We start from the raw sequence: 20,632 nt of genomic DNA on the forward strand, positions 1-20,632 counted from the left end.
CATTTCCAAACAAGTCTGTAAGTGACCAGGACAATTTTGAAGCAAAGGCAACAAGATAAAGAAGGATGGCGCTAATATACCAATAAGAGAAATTAAACAGCAAGCTCAAGAGCTAGTCATGTTGCATTTCTAATAATGGTAAGGCAGTCTCTTCCAAATGAATGGAAACCTAAGGGAGGAACAGGTCTTTCTTTACAAGTTTTCCATTTCAGATAGCTTTTCTGGTGTTTCTCTCAGACAGCCATCGATTGCCCAGAAACGTGGTTAGGAATACACCACAGTAACTCTCTCCCCTCACACTCCTCACAGCCCGAATCAAAGCACACTTTGAGGTGAGCCAGATAGGTATTTGATTTTAATGACAAAGAGAAAAGAATTTGGCCAAAAATTAAAAAAAAACATAACAGAAAATATTTTTAAACAGATATGTAGAGTAGTTAAGTCCAATTTGTCTAATATTTTAAAGGGAAAGGAGTGGGGGAAACAGGCAAATTTTCTTAGCTCCCATGAAAATTTGCTGTGAAGGTTCCAGATGAGATTGCCAACTAGTCCTCGATCAGCTGGGGTCCAATTTCTACAAACCAGTATGATTCATCCATTCAGGCTGTCCTGGCTGTTGTAGTCCTGAACACTTGCTTTTATGTGGTCTGGGATGATATCAACTGCAGCTTCTTGTTCAGGCATTTCCTCAGGGCCTCTGACTACCTGATCCCTCAAGGAGGACACCGAGGTTGGAGTTCTTACCAAGTTCACAGCACTGCCAATGTCTTCACTTACTTGAGGAACTGCCTCCAAAACAAGTACATTCAGAATTCCAAGTGGTGGTGAGCCCATCTCCAAGGAATTATACTTAAGAAAGTCATCTGGCTCAGAGAGCGGAAAGCACAGTTTTTCTTTTAGAACTCCAGCTGTCCGTGTGACAAAATCAACAAGGTCTGGAAGGCAAGGAGATGGTCCAAGGCCTGAAGGACTGACTGTTGTGTATTCTATTCTGAGTAAATCTTTTGGTAATTGTGAAGTTTTTTTTTTGTGTGTGTTTTTTTTTGTTTTTTGTTTTTTTGTTTTTTTTTTGTTTGTTTGTTTTGTTTTGTTTTTTTTAATTCCTCAGACAACATTCTTCCAGCCAATAAGTCAAGGGCCTGGTGTGTTCTCTCATGTCCGGAGTCATGGTCAATATTTTCTACAGGGTGTACTCTTTCTAGACAGTTGGAGGTGGATTAGGTGAACTATGTTCACCATCTGTTTCAAAATTAAGCACCAAAGTTTTGTGAGTTTCTAATAGAAACCCAGAAAAAGGTGGTATTGTTTCAAAGTCATTGGGGCTGGAAGGATTACACACTACAGATAGTACTGAATTTTTTTTTTCACACATTTTCTGGGATGGGGCAGTTGGTGATCTATATGCTCATTATACCTTAGCATTGGAGAAATCATCACATACATGCCCCAGATTCCTCAGGGCAGCAAGCCCCTCTATCTTTAAGTGTGGAGCGTCCAAGTTTTCCAGGGCTTTGCTTTCTATTGCCACTGTTAGTTCTGGACAATTGTCTTGTAGCTCCACAGCTTCCACCTCTGGGCTCTTTCCTAGTTTCTTTTGGCTCTCCCAAGCCTCTGGTTTCTTTAAACACATATCTGATCTAGCTGCAAATAGCAGAAGTAATTCAGGCAAACCTTTTGGACTCTGGAGCAATGATATAAATGAATCTATTTTTGCCCTTTTGGAAGAGAGAGACTGACTCAATTCAATTACTACTTTACTTGGATTTTCATGTCCTGTCATCAATCTCCTAGACTGTTCCACCTCTTGGTCAGCTGTTGATAATTTGGGTTGTCCTATTTCTCCTTCCAATGTGTTTCTGTTGCTGTGGTTCAAACTGGAATCTTCTATGCTGTGGAGTCCAATGTTGGCTCCTGCTCCTTCTTCAACTGCTCCCTTTCCTTTTAGTTCAGTATTTCTCTTCACTTCTCTTTCTCTACAGTCCTCAGACTGGTTCAACTCTTGGTTCTTGTTTTGGCTATCTAGGAAGTTAGTTTCTACCAACTTCTGAGACCCCTTGGTATGACAAGTGTGTATCTGATACATGAGAAGCTAAGCCTGTACCAGATGTCCCCGGCTCTCTCAGGTCAAATTTGATTTTCCCCTCTGGAGGGCTATCTTTATCAGTGTTACTCTGGAAGGATGCAGAAGTCCACATGGCCAAAGTCTCTGTCTTTAGGGTAACCATTTCATAAGGCCTATTTTGGTACAACCTTGTCAGAGGGTGTAGGAAGCTACAGCTGCTGTCTCTAGTTTGGGGATCTATATGCTCTACAACTGACAATTTCTCTACAAACACCAGACCTTTTGAAATGGGATCTTCAAGTTGGCTAATTACAGGAGCAGTGACCAAACCTCTATTTTGAGGCAGGTCCTCTGGGGATTCACTACTGTTCAAAGTAGAAGTGGAAGAGATATCTGAACTTTCAGCTCTGGAGAGACTCAGCTTAGTCTCATGGGCTCCCTTTCCCACCACTGCTGTATAATATATCATACAAGTCCTTAGCATTGGCTGTTGCTAAACACAAGTTTCACTTTTCTCATTTTTTGGCCTGCTCACAGAATGCACTTGAGAGGGGTGGTGGAGGACACACTAACATAGAGATTGGGGTCTGGTCTCGGTCACTGTCTCTTACCCCAGGAGCTGTCTCATCAGAAGGAATAGCAACTGGTTGTTCTGAGGCTGTGAAGGCTACAGGCAAAGCTGGGTTCAAAATCTTAGGACCTTGGAAGCCACAACCAAGAGTCTAAGATATAACTAAATCGGATTTCACTGGATCTAAGACATTTGTTTGAGTAGGAGATGGGGCACACAGAGGAGGTATAACCAGGCATGTTGGAAATGGTGGTGGTGGTGGTGGTGGTGGTGGTGGTGGTGGTGGTGGTGGTGGTTGGTGGTGGTGGTGGACACGGTGGTGGCAGAGCCAACATTTGCTCAGGTACTTGGCATGGCTCATTCTTTTCAGCCAGTTCCACTTTTTCCTCTGGAGATCCTTTTAGAATCACCTCTTCCCCTCCAAAAGCTTTGGTGATGATATCTGGAGGCAAGAATAGATCAGATGAAGATTCTTTAACCACATGCAGAGGGCTGGCAGATGTCCCAGAGGACTTGATGGGCAGAAAGGTGTTAAGAGAGGCAGGCTTGCTCTCTGTGGCTGACCACGATTTGCAGAGTACCATGGATGGGATAGGTAGGTTGGGTCGGATCTTAGTCTGTGTTGAAGTAACAACAGGTGACCAGGGGCTGTTGCACAACAACAGTTTTCCCAGAAAGCTTGATTTTGATGGGTTTTGCCTTTCCAGTTTCAGGTTTTCCATCATCTTTGTCCTTACTGTTTTCCATAGTGTCTTCCTTAGGGGCACAAGGGGCCACCACTGAACTTTTTTTCCGCTTCTTTCTCTGGCTTCTTCCAACTGAACTTTACAAAATAAGATGCTACTGTTGACTCCTTCTTAACTTCTTCTCTTCCTGGGAGTTTGAGACTAGTGTTCCTTCTAACTTCACCCTTTTCAGGGGAGTTCCTGTGCTCAGAGAGCTGTTCCTCTAAGTCTGTGGAAGCCTTGTCCTGTTCCTTTGGTTCTCTGACAACCTGTGCCTTTTTTTTCTATGTTCTCCTCTTTTGGTTTCTCACTAAGTTCACTTCAGCTCACTCTGACATCATCGCTCTGTCTCTAGGACCACAGCCAAGCCAGCTTGGTGGTCCAGATTTCTTCATTCTTCATACAATGAGATTTCTTCCACATATTTCTTGCATTTCTCATTGGGCAGGTGATGCTTCACATGTTGCTATCCAGAAACTGGATCCCCCAAAAATTCTTCACAAAGTTGGCAGTATAATCCAGTGATGGGAATCAGTAACTCAGAGCCTTTTACAGGAACAGTTACTGTAGATGTAACCATCTTGTTAAATAAGAAACACAGAGGCAGTTGCAGAGTTAAAAACCAAGAGGTCAGAGCAATAGCTCATAGCCTTACGCTTCACTCTTTCTGCTGTCTTTCTTTCCTCTCTGCAAGAGACCTACTTCTGTGTGTGTTTTCTTTTTATAGACTTTCTGTTCTGCTTTCTCATTGGTTGTCAACCCAGCCACATGACCTCCTAGTCACTGCCTGTCTGTACAGATTTCCAGGTCTTCTATGGTTGGTATTGAGATTAAAGGCATGTGTCGCCATGCTGACTGTATCCTTGAACACACAGAGATCTGCCTAGCTCTGACTCCCAAGTGCTGGGATTAAAGGCATGCACCACCACCACCACCACCGCCGCCGCCCAGCTTCTGCTATGGCTTGCTCTGACCCCAAGGCAACTTTATTAATATACAAATAAAATCACATTTTACAAATATAGTATTGCCACATTTCCCCTTTTCAATTTTAATAAAACAAAAAAGGAAAAACGTTATAACTAAAATGTCTGGTCCATTTGTATTTGGCAAACTCAGAGAAAATAATTCCATTATCTATCCTATTTTGGTAAGTCCAAAATGAACCTCATTCACTTTCTATCCTAACTTATATTACTGTTTTATAACGTCTTTCAAATTTATACACTTACAACTCTTAGTAAGTTTTTTTTTGAAATCCTTAACAAAGAAAATTATAACTATAACTAACTGATATTCAACTCCCTCAGAGACCCAAGAAGGAAATAATACTACCTAATAAAAAATAAAAACAGGCATCTCATGCACTAAGGACAGGTCTTTGTCCCACAGACTGGATGCCTCCCAAACAGATCAAGCTATTCAATTGTCTCACTTATCCAGAGTGCCTGATCTAGCTGGGGGCTCCTCAGCTGTTGGTTCATAATTCATGTGCTTCCATTTGATTGGCTATTGGTCCCTGTGCTTTTTGCAATCTTGGATTCAACAATTCATGCTCTTGCAGTCCCTCGGACACCTGAGGGGAGGGGTTGGAAGGAAGGTGGGGGTGGGTGCGGGAGGGGGGAGGACAGGGGAACCCATGCCTGATGTATAAAATTAAAACACATAATAATAATAATAATAATAATAATAATAATAATAATAATTTAAAAAATTAACCAGAAAAAAAAAACAAAAACAGGAAGTGCATGCAAGCAGCTTCCAAAAAAAATGTGAGTTGACAGAAACAGCTAGCTGCCTGGACAGTCACCTGAGGTTTCTCCTCATTATTGGGGCATCATCTTCAGCCTATAGGCTTAGCTTATCTGAAAGACTCATTTGTGACCTCACATTTGGTGAGAACAGTCCATGTACCAGAAACACCTGAATTCCATTAGTGTCATGTCATGATTCAGGATTTTAATAGTTGATGTTTTTTAGTTCAGCTGTCCATTTTTCTTGGCTGTGTATATGTGGCTTCATCTCAGCATCTTGTTCTTCTCCACATCCCTCTATTAAATGCCAGTCTATTGAGAGGGGTGAGCTTAGTTATTCTTCAAGAATGATTGTTTCATCTGTTCAACTGCACACCAGAAGCCATTGGCCCACTACCTGTTCAGCTGCCTTCGAAGAAAAGGGCACAGTACCTTTTACAGTTGCAAAGATCACTCACTTCAGGGATGGTGCCATATTGTCCTGGCTTCAGAAGATGCCTTTTGTTAAAGCCACAACCACACTTGTTTTGGCAAGAATTGGTAGTCCTTTGTTTCATGTCCAGCCAATCCTGTTTGTCAGCAGTTGATTCGAGGATACTTTGTTGTCCAGTGGCTAACTTTTGCCACAATGAAAGTTAACTCCATATGAGGTTTCTTCAATGCCCATATTTTCTCTGAAGTAGATTGGTACTGCTAGGAGCCAACATGTCTTATAGTCATAGCAAAAAAGAAAAATTCCTGTTATTAAAACATTTTAAATGCCATATTCTGTAGATCTCTGAAGGGTTTGAAGATGACCTGTCTATCTAAAATATCTCTGTTGGATCTTGAAAACACAGCTAATATGACTATAAGTTCAATTGTAATGTCTAACTACTAACTTTCATTTCTACATATCCTAATAGTTGGTAATACTAACATTCAAGGATTAGCAAATTGCATTACATTGTTAAATGAATGGTATAAGTACAATATCTCGAGCAAGATTAGAAATATGTGTATGTGTATGGTATATTCTAACAATCTCTCTCTCTCTCTCTGTATATATATATATATATATATATATATATATATATATATATATATATATATATATATAATTTGTATATAATATAAAACAATCCAATCCAATGTAAGTAATTGTCTTTTTCTTTTTTTCTCTCTCTCACTTTTTTTAAACAAGCACCATAAATCTAATCTCCTTTACCTAGCCTTTTTTCTAACCCTTAACAACAACTTGTAACCAATCCTCCTAAACAACTAAAACTATCCCAGACCCCAAACCCATTAAAAGACCAAAAAACCACCTGCCCCACACCACCCCTTTGGGAATGTGGGCATCGTAGTCTTGAAATTGCTTCCTGCTGGGTATGGGCAAAGGTATCTTTATTCTGAAAAGAAAAAAATTTGGGTTAATTGTCAAATTCTAGGAAAGGTAACTATATTCTTTGTTACCCATAATGCCAAAGTTCAGGGTTTATCTCAAGTCCTTATTCAAGTAGTCTTTGAAACTGGATAATCTCAGCTAGCCATCTCAGAATTGCTATAAGCACTTTGTAGTCCAAAGCTGATCTGTAGATGATGTTTGTCAGCTAGGTGATATTATTATTTTCCACGTGGAATTGTCATTGTGGGGCCCCATCTTCTTCCTGTAGATTTCAGTTGATGTTAGGCCTGGCCGTGATTTCCTGCAGAAAACTGATAAGAGATTTGAACACAAGGACATGTATAGGCAACTAATTGAAGCCTTTTCCCTAGAATTAATTAGTACTCTATATGACCGTTATTATCTTAACAAAGTTTAATACATATATCTTATAAATTTTGATATAAAATTCATACTTTAAGAAAAGTTTAAAGAATCAGAATAGAATCAAAGAATTGAGATTAGTAATAGAATAGTCCCTTAATTAATTTGTTTTTTCTCCTGTTTCATGTCAGAAGATGGCTCTTTCTTCTGGTATGATACAGGGAGTTTTCATTTTCCTTTTAGCAACATGCTTGAGTTTAAAGAAGGAGAGAGCCATTCTCCAACTCCAAAATCAGCCTTAAGTTTCAATTGAACTGGGACTACAAGAAGACCAATAGTGTTAATTTTTTAGAGAAGAGCAGAAACAAACATTTAGGAAGATTTATGAAATTTTGTAGATGATCTACCAATAGGCCATTTTACTCTTTTTCCTGGGACAGATGATTTGTCCTTTTTCTTCAGTTGTCTCCTTTGTCCAGTGTTCTTCAGATTCCTTAGCCTTCATTCTCCTAAAAGACAAAAACAAAAACCCTTCCCCAAGACTAATTTTGGGGAGATTCCCTTTTGGCAAGTTATATCTGATTAAATTAAAAGGCATGTATTAATGGTATAAATTAGTTTAAACTGAATGGTCGTGTTGGTTGATGAACTATCACCTCCTCTAATTAAGAGGTCTCTCTTGTTCAAATTGAACCTTTATCAATTTTGATGGTACCCACAGCTTATCTTCTCCCGCAGAAACAAAAGCAAAACCTCGTCCCCAACATAACACATACCCTGGTTTCCATTCTGAAGTCAGCACATCCTTGAAGTACATAGGCTGATTTAATTCTGTAGTTTTTTCTACTATCCAATGTCTCTCTGCAGCTGTTGTTCCTTTCTCATTAGCATTGAGAAAATTCAAAGTTAATAGAGCATTGTGCACTCTATTTCTGGGAATTTTTGTTACCCCTTTTTGTTTATTTATCATGTGCTTTAGAGTTCTGTTGGATCTTTCTTTTACTGCTTGGCCTGTAGGATTATGTGGTATACCTGTAATATGCTTTATATTATAATAAGCAAAAACCTGTTTCATTTTAATAGAGACATATGCTGGAGCATTGTCAGTTTTAATTTGTGCAGGTATACCCATGATGGCCATAACTTCTAGCAAATGAGTGATTACAGAATCAGCTTTTTCAGAACTCAAAGCAGTTGCCCATTGAAATCCTGAATAAGTATCAATAGTATGGTGTACATATTTCAATTTTACAAATTCTGCAAAGTGAAACACATTCATCTGCCAGATTTCATTCTTCTGAGTACCCTTTGGGTTACATCCTGCTGGTAATGGCATCTGATTGTAGAAGGAACAAGTAGGACATTTCTTTACAATTTCCTTGGCTTGTTGCCAGGGTATGGAAAAATCCTTTTTTAAACCTTTACTATTGACATGATGTTTTTTATGAAATTCTAAGGCCTCCAGCACATTTCCTATCAATAATTTATCAATCTCATCATTACCTTGTGCTAGAAGGCCTGGCAGACGAGTATGGGATCGGATGTGAGTTATATATAAAGGATGACTCCTTTCCCTGATTGTATCTTGTATTTGAATAAATAGTGAAATTAATTCTGAAGAATTAGGGATAAATTCTGTAGTTTCAATATGTAATACCACTCTTTCAGCATACTGAGAGTCAGTAACTATGTTGAGAGTTTCTGAAAAATCCATTAATACCAACAGAATAGCATACAATTGTGATTTTTGAACTGAATTATAAGGACTTTGAACCACTTTACTTAAATTTTCTGATTTGTAACCTGCCTTTCCTTGTTTGTTGGCATCTGTATAAAATGTCCGAACTCCAGATAGGGGTTTTTCATGTACAATTCGAAGCAAGATCCAATCAGCTCTCTTTATGGGATCAATTCTATTGCTTTTGGGATATTTGCTGTTAATTTCTCCCAAAAAATTACTGCAAACTCTTTGCCAAGGTTCACTATCTGTCCATAATTTTTCAATGCCCTCTTTAGTTAAAGGTACAACAATTTCTGCTGGGTCTATTCCTGCTAATTGACGAAGTCTCAATTTTCCTTTCAAAATTAAGTCAGATTTTTTCCACATAAGTTTTAAATTCTTTATTTGGTTTATCTGGTAAAAATATCCATTCCAATATAATACCTTCTCTCTGCATTAATATTCCTGTAGGAGAATGCCTAGATGGTAAAATAATCAAAATGTAACCCAGCTTTGGATTGATACAATCTGCGTGTTCTTCATGTACTTTCTTTTCTACCAAGGCCAATTCTTTCTCAGCTTCAGGTGATAATTCTCTTGGACTGTTTAAGTCCTTATCCCCTTCTAAGGTTTTGAACAAATTATTCAGTTCATCATTTTTTACCCCAACAGTAGTTCGCAGATGAGAAATGCCTCCAAATAATCTTTGAAAGTCATTAAGAGTCTCTAGTCAATCTCTCCTAATTTGCACCTTTAGATGTCTAATTTTTTTAGCTCTATTTTATATCCTAATTAATAGAACCTCCTCTTTGTATCTTTTCAGGAGCAATTTGTAATCCCCAGCAAGGCAATATTTTCTTTACTTCTTCAAATATTCTTTCTAAAGTATCTGTATTTGAGTCAGGTAGTAAAATATCATCCATATAATGATGAATTATAGGTTTAGGAAAATTTTTACGTATCACTTCCAAGGGCTGTTGTACAAAATATTGGCACAGGGTTGGACTATTCAACATTCCCTGTGGGAGGACTCTCCATTGAAATTTTTTAACCGGTTGAGAATTATTGTAAGTAGGCACCATGAAAGCAAATCTTTCTCTTTCTTTTTCTTGTAATGGTATTGAAAAGAAATAGTCTTTTAAATTGATAACTATGAGAGGCCATCCTTTAGGTAACAGAGTAGGCAAAGGAATTCCAGACTGTAGAGAGCGCATTGGTTGAATTACTTTGTTAATTGCTCTAAAGGCTATTACCATTCTCCATTTACAAGATTTCTTTTAAATAACAAATACAGGAGAATGGGCTAGTAGATTCTTCATTATGCTGAGCATTTAACTGTTTTTCTACCAGCTCTTCTAAAGTCTGGAGTTTCCCTGTTGTTAAAGGCCATTGATGAACCCATACAGGCTTGTCTGTTAACCCTGTTAAAGGTAGAGCTGTTGGTGTCTTTGGAAGATCATCAGTTTTTGTGCCCTGTTCTTGAATAATATGGATGGCTGGTGACCACTCATTAGAATAATACCTTCTAGTATTTCTCTCAGAAACATGTGCTAGTTTATGATTTATTTCTGAGGTTGGAGGGATGTTAATCTGAGTATTCCATTGTTGTAACAGGTCTCAACCCCCACATGTTTATAGCTATGTTAGCCACATATGGTTTTAATTTTCCTCTCTGTCCTTCTGGGCCTATACATTGGAGCCATCTTGCACTCTGTTTCACTTGAGATAATGTTCCAAGTCCTATCATTTGAACATTTACCTCCTGAAGAGGCCAAGATGGATGGCAATATTCATGTCAGCACCTGTGTCTACCAGACCAGACAACAAAACACCACTTATTTTTATTGTTAATTTTGGTCTTTGTTCATTTATAGAAGTTTGCCAAAAAATTTTCTTCATGGTTTCTCCTGAATTTTCTGTTCTCTCTGTCTCAGTTGTTCCATTACTTTGAGTAGCCTGGTTTATTCCAATATGCATTTGGTTTATTAACTGCTCTGAGTAGCAGTCTCCTCTACAATTGCAGGAAAGGTCTGAACTGGATTCACTGTAGGGGCCTGCCTGAGGCCTCTCTTGGAGTTTCCCAAAGACTGAGGCAAATTATTACCTTGTCTGTCCCTTGTTGATCTATATTCATAGGTCCAGTGTCTTCCCTTACCACACCTTCTACATACTCCATAAGGAAGGGGCATTCTGTTGCCATTGTTCCGTGAAGGAACATTTTTTCTAGAAGTGCCCTGTTTACAGTCCCTTTTCAAATGTCCTTGCCTTCCACATCCAAAACATCTGACATTCCTCAAACCTCTTGAAATTGCTTCTCCTACCCACATGATCATGAGCCTCAATATTAACCGTGTCTCTAATCCAATCTTCCAAGGATGCAGATCTTGCCTTTCACAGCCTGATTATTCTCTTGCATGCTGCATTTGCATTCTCAAAAGCCAAAGATTCAATTATTATCTGGCTTGCTTCTGAATTTGGGACCATTCTCTTTACTGCTGAAGTCAATCTTTGTAAGAAATCTGTGAAAGATTCTTTTGGGCCCTGTATAACCTTTTAAAATGACTCAGTTTTCTTTCCTGGTTCCTCAACTCTGTCCCATGCATTCAAGGCTGCCATTCAACATAGAACTAGAGTTTGGATATCATATCAACATTGTGTTTTACTGCAGCATATTGGCCTTCTTCAACAAGCTGATCCTGGAAGACTTGTATATACTTTTATTCCTACTTTGTATTGCTATGTTTTGACCTTCCTCTTTGAACCACATTTGCCACTGGTCCTGTTGTCCAGGTTCCAGAACAGCCTATGCCAGCTCCTGCCAGTCCTGTGGGGAATGCATGCCATAAGATACTATTGCCTCCTTAAACCTTTGTAAGTCTAACATTTCAACAGGAGTCCAAATATTTTGTGTATTCACTTGACCAAGTAGCTGTTGAAATTCCTTCAGATTTCTACTGTTCTATGCAGAATTGGTAAGTCAATTATATCAGATATTTTAAAGGAAACTATTTAAAAGAGATTTTTTTTCCCAAGGTGGGAATCCAAAGAGAGAGAGACAGCAAGAAAGCATGAAAGCATAGCCACATTCTGGATAAAAGCTTGAATCCAACCACATGTTCCCGCTTGAGCAGAGTCGAGCCTGGGCTCTGGCTTCCTTAAGCTCCGACTGACCACGTGTGCTGGTGTTTCAGCCAAAAGCAGCCCATCTGCAGTTGCATGTAGCTACTACAATTGGCGGTAGCTCCTGCAGGCCTGAGTTGTTCTTAGCACTGGCTTTTTAAGCAAGTAACTCCAGTTGCTGTGGTAACTGCTTGTAGCTAAGGTAGGTTGGGCCTGAGTCCTAAGCTGAGATAGGCCCAAGCTAGGGAGCTGTTCCTGCCCAGGCAGGAAGCAGGGCCCACTGCCAAGCCAAGCGGTGTTTTAATGAATTCTTGCCATGTTGGGCACCAAATGTAGATGTAACCGTCTTGTTAAATAAGAAACACAGAGCCAGTTGCAGAGTTAAAAACCAAGAGGTCAGAGCAATAGCTGAGAGCCTTACCCTTCACTGCTTCTGCTGTCTTTCTTCTCTGCAAGAGACCTACTTCTGTGTGTGTTTTCTTTTTATAGACTTTCTGTTTTGCTTTCTCATTGGTTGTCAACCCAGCCACATGACCTCCTTGTCACTGCCTGTCTGTACAGACCTCCAGGTCTTCTATGGTTGGTATTGAGATTAAAGGCATGTGTTGCTATGCTGGCTGTATCCTTGAACACACAGAGATCTGCCTAGCTCTGCCTCCCAAGTGCTGAGATTAAATGCGTGCACCACCACCACCACCACCACCATTGCCCAGCTTTTGCTATGGCTTGCTCTGACCCCAAGGCAACTTTATTAATATACAAATAAAATCACATTTTATAAATATAGTATCACCACAAGTTACCTTGTCAGTTCGCTTTCCAGTGTGTTGCTTAGCCTAGCTCTGGGTCTTTGAACCCCAAGGTCTGTTGTAGGTATCCAGTGTCTGTGTGCTTCTTATTGTGCATATGGGTGAAGAAGTCAAACATAACATTTTTAACAGTATATGAAGGCTTAATTATAAGGAATGTTTAGGAAAGTTAAAAAGGAACTTATATGTGAAATGCAAATTATTGGGAAAGGTAAATATAACATATAAACATCTAGATATGTTATGAATGATGAGTCTCAGTAAATAACCTATATATGCCAAGGGTGTATGCCTAAGTTAGGTCTAAAGTTATGAGATAACTCATAAAAGTTTTAATATCGATAAATTTTGTATTGAGGTCTGAGATACACAAGCTTTAGAAATGTACTTATGTTCCATCTCCTTCACAATACTAACAACTGACTTCCCCAACAGTGTGCCTCAATACCAGAGTCTATGGACCTCCCCCAGAGGGGCACTGGGGCTAATCATAGGCCATAGATCCTCTGCTATACAAGGTATTAATATTGTCCTAGGAATGATTGATCCTGACTTTACTGGAGAGATTAAGATTATTGTATGACCTCCTACAAAAACCAGATTTGTATAGGACAGTGCATATCACAGCTGCTCTTGATCTCATATCAGGTTAAGGAAAGTATAATCTCTGCAGCTATAAGGGGAGCTGCTAGTTAAGAATCTAGTTACATGGTATTTGGGATTCAGAAAATTAAGAATTCCAAACTGACTAAAACTCTTAAAGCACAGGGAAAGAAAATAACTGGTTTGATAGACACTGGCACATACAGTTCTTGTATTTCAGTAAAAGATTGACTGAGTTCTTGGGAGATGGTTATTCCACTCTCCTCTCTAATGGGACTAGGTCAAGTTAATAATATAGCCAGAAGCTCAGAAATATTTAGATGGAGTTAGTTGGTCAGATAGAAAAAATATGACAAATTTTGTTCATATTACATCCCCTCCATACCTAACACTCTGTGCGGGGAAGAGACATGCTGCAACAAATGTGTGTATCATTAATCACTGCTGTGGACTGACATCAGCTCAAGTGCTATAGATGGACTTTAAACCTGAAAAGAGCTTAGTGAAACAAGCCCATGCAAAAATTAAACCCCTTTTTCCAGAAACCAAAAATGACAAACATAGCCTAGGGTATCAAAATTTATCCTAGGAACCAATGTTCAAATCACTGCTGACCCCATTTCATCGAAATCTGATGCTCCTATATGGGTTAAATAATGGACTGTGAATGCCGAGAGAATTATAGCTGCTACTTATCTAATGGAAGAAAAACTAAAAAATAGGGTATATAAAGCCCCCCACCAGCCCTTAAATCACCCCAATATTTTTTATTAAGAGGAAAAAAAATCAGGCTTATGGAGGCTGTTGAAAGATCTTTGGAAATTAAATAGAATCATGGAGCATATGGGAACTTTACAGCCTGGCTTGCCATCTCCTATAGCCATTCCTGGAAATCATAATGTAATTGTCATAGACCTACAAATTGCTTCTTTACCATAACTCTATACCCTAAAGATTGTCAGCATTTTGCTTTTAGCTTGCCTTTGCTAAATTTACATAGACTCTATCAAAGATATCCATTGAAAGCATTACACCAAGGAAGCAAAAGTAGCCCAACATAGTGTCAAAAGTTTGTGGATACATTACTTTTGCAAGTTTGTAAAACATATTCTGATGTTTATCTTGTTCATTGTATGGATAGTACACTGATTTCTCATGCTGACAGCCTGTTTACAATTCCTAGTCCAACAATTGACATTATATAGGCTTCAAGTGATCCCTGAAAAAAATCCAAATTTAACCTCCTTTTTTGTATTTGGGACAGGGTATTCACATGGATTTTGTTTCTTCCCAACCTTTTCAGTTGAGACTGGAGCATTTAAAAACTTTAAATGATTTTCAAAAACTGCTTGATGCTATCACTTTGGTATATACCCACTTTTGTACTTAAACCCCTGTTTGACATTCTTCATAGTGATCTGAATCCAAGATTCACCACAAATATTAACACCTAAGGCTAAAGCATCAGTGACTCTATTGGAGGAGGAATTTAATTCTAACAGACTCTTTCATATAGATTACAAAAAAACATGGAGTCTGATTGATCTACCTATTGATTACACTCCCACTGCCTGTTTATGGCAAGGAGGGCCTCTAGAATGGCTACATTTACCTGTAATTCATAAAAGTTTGTGACAACCTATACCTCTCTGATTGCATTCCTGATAAAAATAAAGAATTATTTGGGTAAGACGTTCATATAATAATCCTTCTTATACAGCTGAACAACATATCTTGTCTCATGAGTCTATAGATTTGCTAATATCTCAGATGGGCTATACTGCTACTTTCTCATATGAACTACCTGACCATTGTCTGTTAAAATTCATATGCTTACATCCTGTAATTTTCTCACGATTGCATCTCAATCTTGGGCACAACTTTCCCTATACATTTGGGTAATTGGATAACTGTCCCCAGCTGTCTTTATTTTTTCATTAACATAAATCTGGCCAGAGCCATTCTCCAGATAAAAATATTTCAGCTAAGATAACTTTTTATCCAAAGACAAAATCAGATAAACATTAGCTCATCTCACCCAAAGATAAGAGAAAATTACCACTAGCAATTAAATCCTCAAATCCTTACCTTCACCCAGGTTATTTATACAAAACCCTAATTTAAGAGATTTACTGCTCACATTCTTGGGATGATGTTTTAGCAGCTTGCTAGTTACTGAGTTAACCAAAGGAGATTTCTAACAAGGGCAGGCTAGCAGTAGGTGCCAAGCTTCGTTTCTTTTGCAAATTAAGTTTGAATTCCTCTTCACCCAGGTGCTATTCCAAGATTTTCTCAACAATTATGCTGAAGGAAAGTGCTTTGACTAACCAAATGCTACATGCGCTGATGTAGGTTGCCTAGCAACTGAGCATCCCCCCCCCCCCCCTCCTGCATCACTACAACACACCACCAGAAAGCAGCTGCAGCCAGGAAGAACGAGCTGGTAAAATCAGTGCCAAAACCAGTTCACTTTCTAGTGACTTATTGACACCTAACATTCTACCTAGCCATAATTAGATTATAGTTTGAGCACATAAATTCCCTAATTGATCTTTAGTTGATCCTACCAGAGAACTCTCCTTTAGTCACTCTACATTTTTGAGTTGTTAATCTAGCTGACAACTATTTATTTATGTGTGGATCCTTATCACCTCTCTCTGGGACCCTGAAAACTTCAAATCTCACAATGCATTGTAAAAAAAAAAAAAAAAAAATGACCGTTCGTGTATATATACTGGTTTCTCCACTTGTAGAATTTACTTAGAAGAATAAAGTGGAATAACCAACTCAGTTTGCTTAGTTTCATTGAATATATCTTAGATTAGTGTCCTTGTAGCATCTGTTCTGGACCCTGGTAGAAATCTCCTCAAGGCAGGCACTGGAAGGGAATTTGTTAGATAGCTGTAGCAAAACAAATGAATAGAGACCTCATATTGTTAGGAAACAGAGAAGGAAATAGCAGCCAACAGGCTGAGTTAGGAGCAGTAGAGGCAGCAATATCTTATGAGCCTTGGCCTGTGATGATCCTTATTCAGAATTCACATAAATTCAGAAGCTTCACTTTTTTTTTATGGCAGAATGGAAAAGGAAGGAATAGCAGGTATTGGATCTGCTACTGTAGGAACAAAAAAAGTGGATATACAGCAACCTGAAGCTCAATTAAGTCTCCCTGGAAATCAAGAACCAGATGCCCATATATACCTATGGGCCATTTCCATCCAGGTACCCTAGAAGGCTACCCACTGAGCTGATATAAACTCTATTCACATGGGAGCCATCAAAGGTTGCAAAATACCTAAGGCGGCTGAAATTCCCTTGAAATATTGTGTATTTTGCATGTTGTCTATATATGTGAGGCCTGTTCCTAATTATTGCTTCAACAAATAAGTGCTTTGATGGGAAATAAATAAATTGACCTGTCCTGTGCAAGATTGGCAAGTGAACTTCATAGGGCATGAGCCTGTCAATGACTATTGTAAGTATGCTTTCACCTTCATAGACATTGTCATAAGCCTATTGAAGGATGGTCAGGGGAATTTGGCTAAGCTAGAATATAGTGACTGACTCCTTTACGAAAGGCTGCTAACCAAGGGGAACACTCCTTCACTGTTGGTGTGAATGTAAACTTATACAGCCACTCTGGAAATCAGTATGGCAGTTTCTCAGAAAATTTGGAATAAGTCTCCCTCAAGACCCAGTTATACCATGCTTGGGCATATACCCAAGGAATGCTCAATCTTACCACAAGGACACATGCTCAACTATGTTCATAGCAGCATTATTCATAATAGCAAGAACCTGAAAACAGCTTAGATTCCCCTCAACTGAAGAATGGATAAAAAAAAATGTGGTACATATACACAATGGAGTACTACTCAGCAGTAAAAAACAATGGTATCATGAAATTTTCAGACAAATGGATGGAACTAGAAAATATCATCTTGAGTGAGGTAACCCAGACTCAGAAGGACAAACATAGTATGTACTCACTCATGAGTGGATACTAAATGTGATGGAAGGGATGGCCAGACTGCAACCCACAACTCCAGAGATGCTAGCTAACAGGGAAAGACCCTAGGAGGGACACATGGATGACCTATTGAAGAAGAAGTGGATGAGATCTACATGAGTGGACTGGGTGTGTGTGGCGGGGAGTGTGGAGGGTGAGGAGTGGGGAATGAGAACATAGGGAAATGGGAGGGTGAAGCTGGAACAGGGACAGAGTGGGAGGGCAGGGAGGAAGATACCATGATAGATGAGGACATTATGGGAATAAGAAGAGGCAGGGTGCTGGGGAGGCCCCCAGGAATCCACAAGGTTGACTCCACCTTGTACTGCTGGCAGTGTCCCAGAAGGTATCTGGACTTGTCTACTCTGATGACCATCCTAGCAAATAACCCAGCTGTCAGCATAGAACCTTTGTCCAGTGACTGATGGAGGCAGATGCAGAGATCCATGGCCAGGTGTCAGACTGAGCTCCAGGAATCCAATTGATGAGAGAGAGGAGAGATACTGCAGGCGAGGGACATAGAGATCATGATGGGAGGATGTGCAGAGATGACTGGCCACACTAGTAAAAGCCCATGAACTGTGGACCGGTAGCTGTGGGACTGGACTAGGCCCTCTGTATATGGTAGTCAATTGTTTTGCTCAAACTGTTTGGGGGGCACCCAGGCAAGGGGATTGGGATCTGTCCCTGGTCTATGGGCAGGCTTCTGGAACCCGTTGCCTGTGGTGTGACACGGCCTTGGTTCAGTGGGAAAGGGCTTGAACCTGCCCAGGCTCAGTGTGCTGGGCTTTGCTGACTCAATTTGGGGGATGTGGGGATGCAGGGTAGCTTGGGAAAAGGGCTGGGGGTTGGGAGGAAGGAGGGGGGAAATCTGTGGATAGTATGTGGAGTGAGTAGGAAAAATCTCTTAATAAAAGAAAATGAAAAAAAAAAAGTCTGCTCCCTTAAGAAAGGATCTGGGGATTACCTCTCTCCCACAGACAGTAAAGGTTACAAAACAGTTTAATGGTTGTCTCTACTCCCCACTCTCCCTAATCTTCAGAAGACTGCAACTGTTATAAAATAGCTGACAGGGAAAGGAGCCTATCCAATGGCTGATACCTCAGGCTGAACCAATCATGAAGGAGAGATCATCCTGAGTGGGCAAGGCACCAAGGAGCTTATAAAATATCCTACCAGAGCCCAGGTGGACTGGAACCCCTTCCATCACCTTAATGAGAGGTGTATATCTCTTTCAAAAAATGCTGGTAGTTCTTGTTTTTTTTTTTTGTTTGTTTTGTTTTGTTTTTCCTCCATGGCTGGTGGTTGCTCCCACACTGTCAGTTGCCCTCAGGATCTATCTTGGTTGCTTTGTGTCCTGATGCTCTGGATCTCTGAATTTCATTCTGGGCAGTGGTAGCTACTTTACCATTCCCATACCTCAAATCTGTAACTGTTACTTTCTGTCTGATCTCTGCATTTTCAATCTCCAGTGGCTACTTTTACTTCTCCCCATCTCTAGCTATCACCATATGACTTCTCACTTCACAACTGTTACTTCAGTTTTTCTTTGACTAAGTGAATCTTCTTTCTAGAATGTACAATTCTTTGTCTGTCCTAAATGGAACCCTTAAATGACCACCCCTCAACTTGGACCTCAAAATACTATACAAGCATTCCTTGAAAGTGAGCCACAGATGAAGCCATGATCTCTTCCAATTGTTATATATCGGTGTCTACCAAGAACTGACAGTGACAAGAACAACTATTATATAAACATTGATGTGTAGAACTGGGCTGTCAGTAACTAGATACAATTGGTTCTTCCACAATTGCTTCTTCCACCTATTTTTGAACACTATTGGAGCTGGACTAATTTGAAAAAAGGGTGAGTTATTAAAATAACAGCAAAAGAGGGTAAATCCAAGAGGTATCCTACATGTGTGGAAAAGAACACTCCTAAATGACATAAGGTAATTGTCCTAGTTAGAGTTTCTATTTCTATGCTGAAACATCATGACTAAAAGCAAGTTTGGAAGGAAATGGTTGATTTGGCCTCAACTACTGCCTCCAACCACCCACCCACATTCAACCCAGGGATTGGGGTGTGTGTTCATGTGTGTGCCTGTGTGCCTGCCTCCCTGTGTGTGTGTGTGTGTGTGTGTGTGTGTGTGTGTGTGTGTGCCCACATAGTCCATCATTGAAGAAAGTCAGGATAGGAACTCAAGTAGGGCTGGAACCTGGAGGCAGTAGCTGATACAGAGGCCATGAAGGGATGCTGTTTACTAGTTTGCTCATGTGGATTGTTCAGCCTGTTTTCTTATAGAAGCCAGAACCACCAGCCCAGAGATGACCTCCCACACAATGAGTTGGGCCCTCCTACATCAATCACTATTTAAGAAAATGCTCTAGAGGCTTTCCTACAGTCAATCTTATGGAGGCATTTTCTCAGTTGGGTTTCCCTCCACTCAGATGACTCTAGCCTGTGTCATGTTGACATAAAAATAAGCCAGTGAGGCATAAAAACCTACATGTGGACAAATGGAATCGAATTGAAGATTCTGACATTAATCTACACACCTATGAACATACGATTTTCGGCAAAGAAGCCAAAACTGTACCATGGAAAAAAGAAAGCATCTTTAACAAATGGTGCTGGCCTAACTGGATGTAAACATGCAGAAGATTGCAAATAGATCCATTTCTGTCACCACACACAAAACTCAAGTCCAAGTGGATCAAAGACTTTAACATAAATCTAGTTACACTGAACTTGATAGAAGAGAAAGTAGTCTGGAACATATTTGCACAGAAGACCACTTCCTAATTATAACACCAGTAGCACAGATACTAAGAGCAACAATTAATAAACGGGACTTCTTGAAGCTGAGAAGATTTTGTAGCTCAATGGACCTGGTCAATAAGACAAAATGGCAGTCTACAGAATGGGAAAATATCTTCACCAACCCCACATCTGACAAAGGGCTGATAGCCAAAATATATAAATAACTCAAAAATCTAGACTTCAAAATACTGAACAATCCAATTAAAAAATGGGCTACAAAGCTTAACAGAACTCTCAACAGAAGAAGCTCAAATGGCTGAAAGACATTTAAAGAATTGCTCAACATCCTTAGTCCTCAGGGAAATGCTCATCAAAACAACTCTGAGATACCATCTTACACCTGTCAAATGGCTAAGACCAAAAATACTGAAGACAGCTTATGTTGAACAGGATGTGGAGCAAGGGGAACACTCCTCCACTGTTGGTGGGAATGCAAACTTGTTTAGCCACTCTGGAAATCAGTATGGTGGTTTCTCAGAAAATTGGGAGTAAGTCTTTTTTTCAAGACCCAGTTATACCACTCTTGGGTATATTCCCAAGGAATGCTCAAACTTATCACAAGGACACATGCTCAACTATGTTCATATCAGCACTATTTGTAATAGTAAGAACCTGGAAACAATCTAGATGCCCCTCAAATGAAGAATGAATAAAAAAATGTGGCACATATACACCATGGAATACT

At 39.6% G+C, this 20,632-nt stretch overlaps 1 pseudogene; it reads right to left on the reverse strand.

Moving 5' to 3' along the window:
• Positions 1-591: 591 nt before the first annotated feature.
• LOC118573741 lies at positions 592-12,629 on the reverse strand (annotated as a pseudogene).
• Between the last annotated feature and the right edge of the window lie 8,003 nt (positions 12,630-20,632).

Source organism: Onychomys torridus, chromosome X (genome assembly GCF_903995425.1).
Source record: "Onychomys torridus chromosome X, mOncTor1.1, whole genome shotgun sequence".
Taxonomy (NCBI): Eukaryota; Metazoa; Chordata; class Mammalia; order Rodentia; family Cricetidae; genus Onychomys; species Onychomys torridus.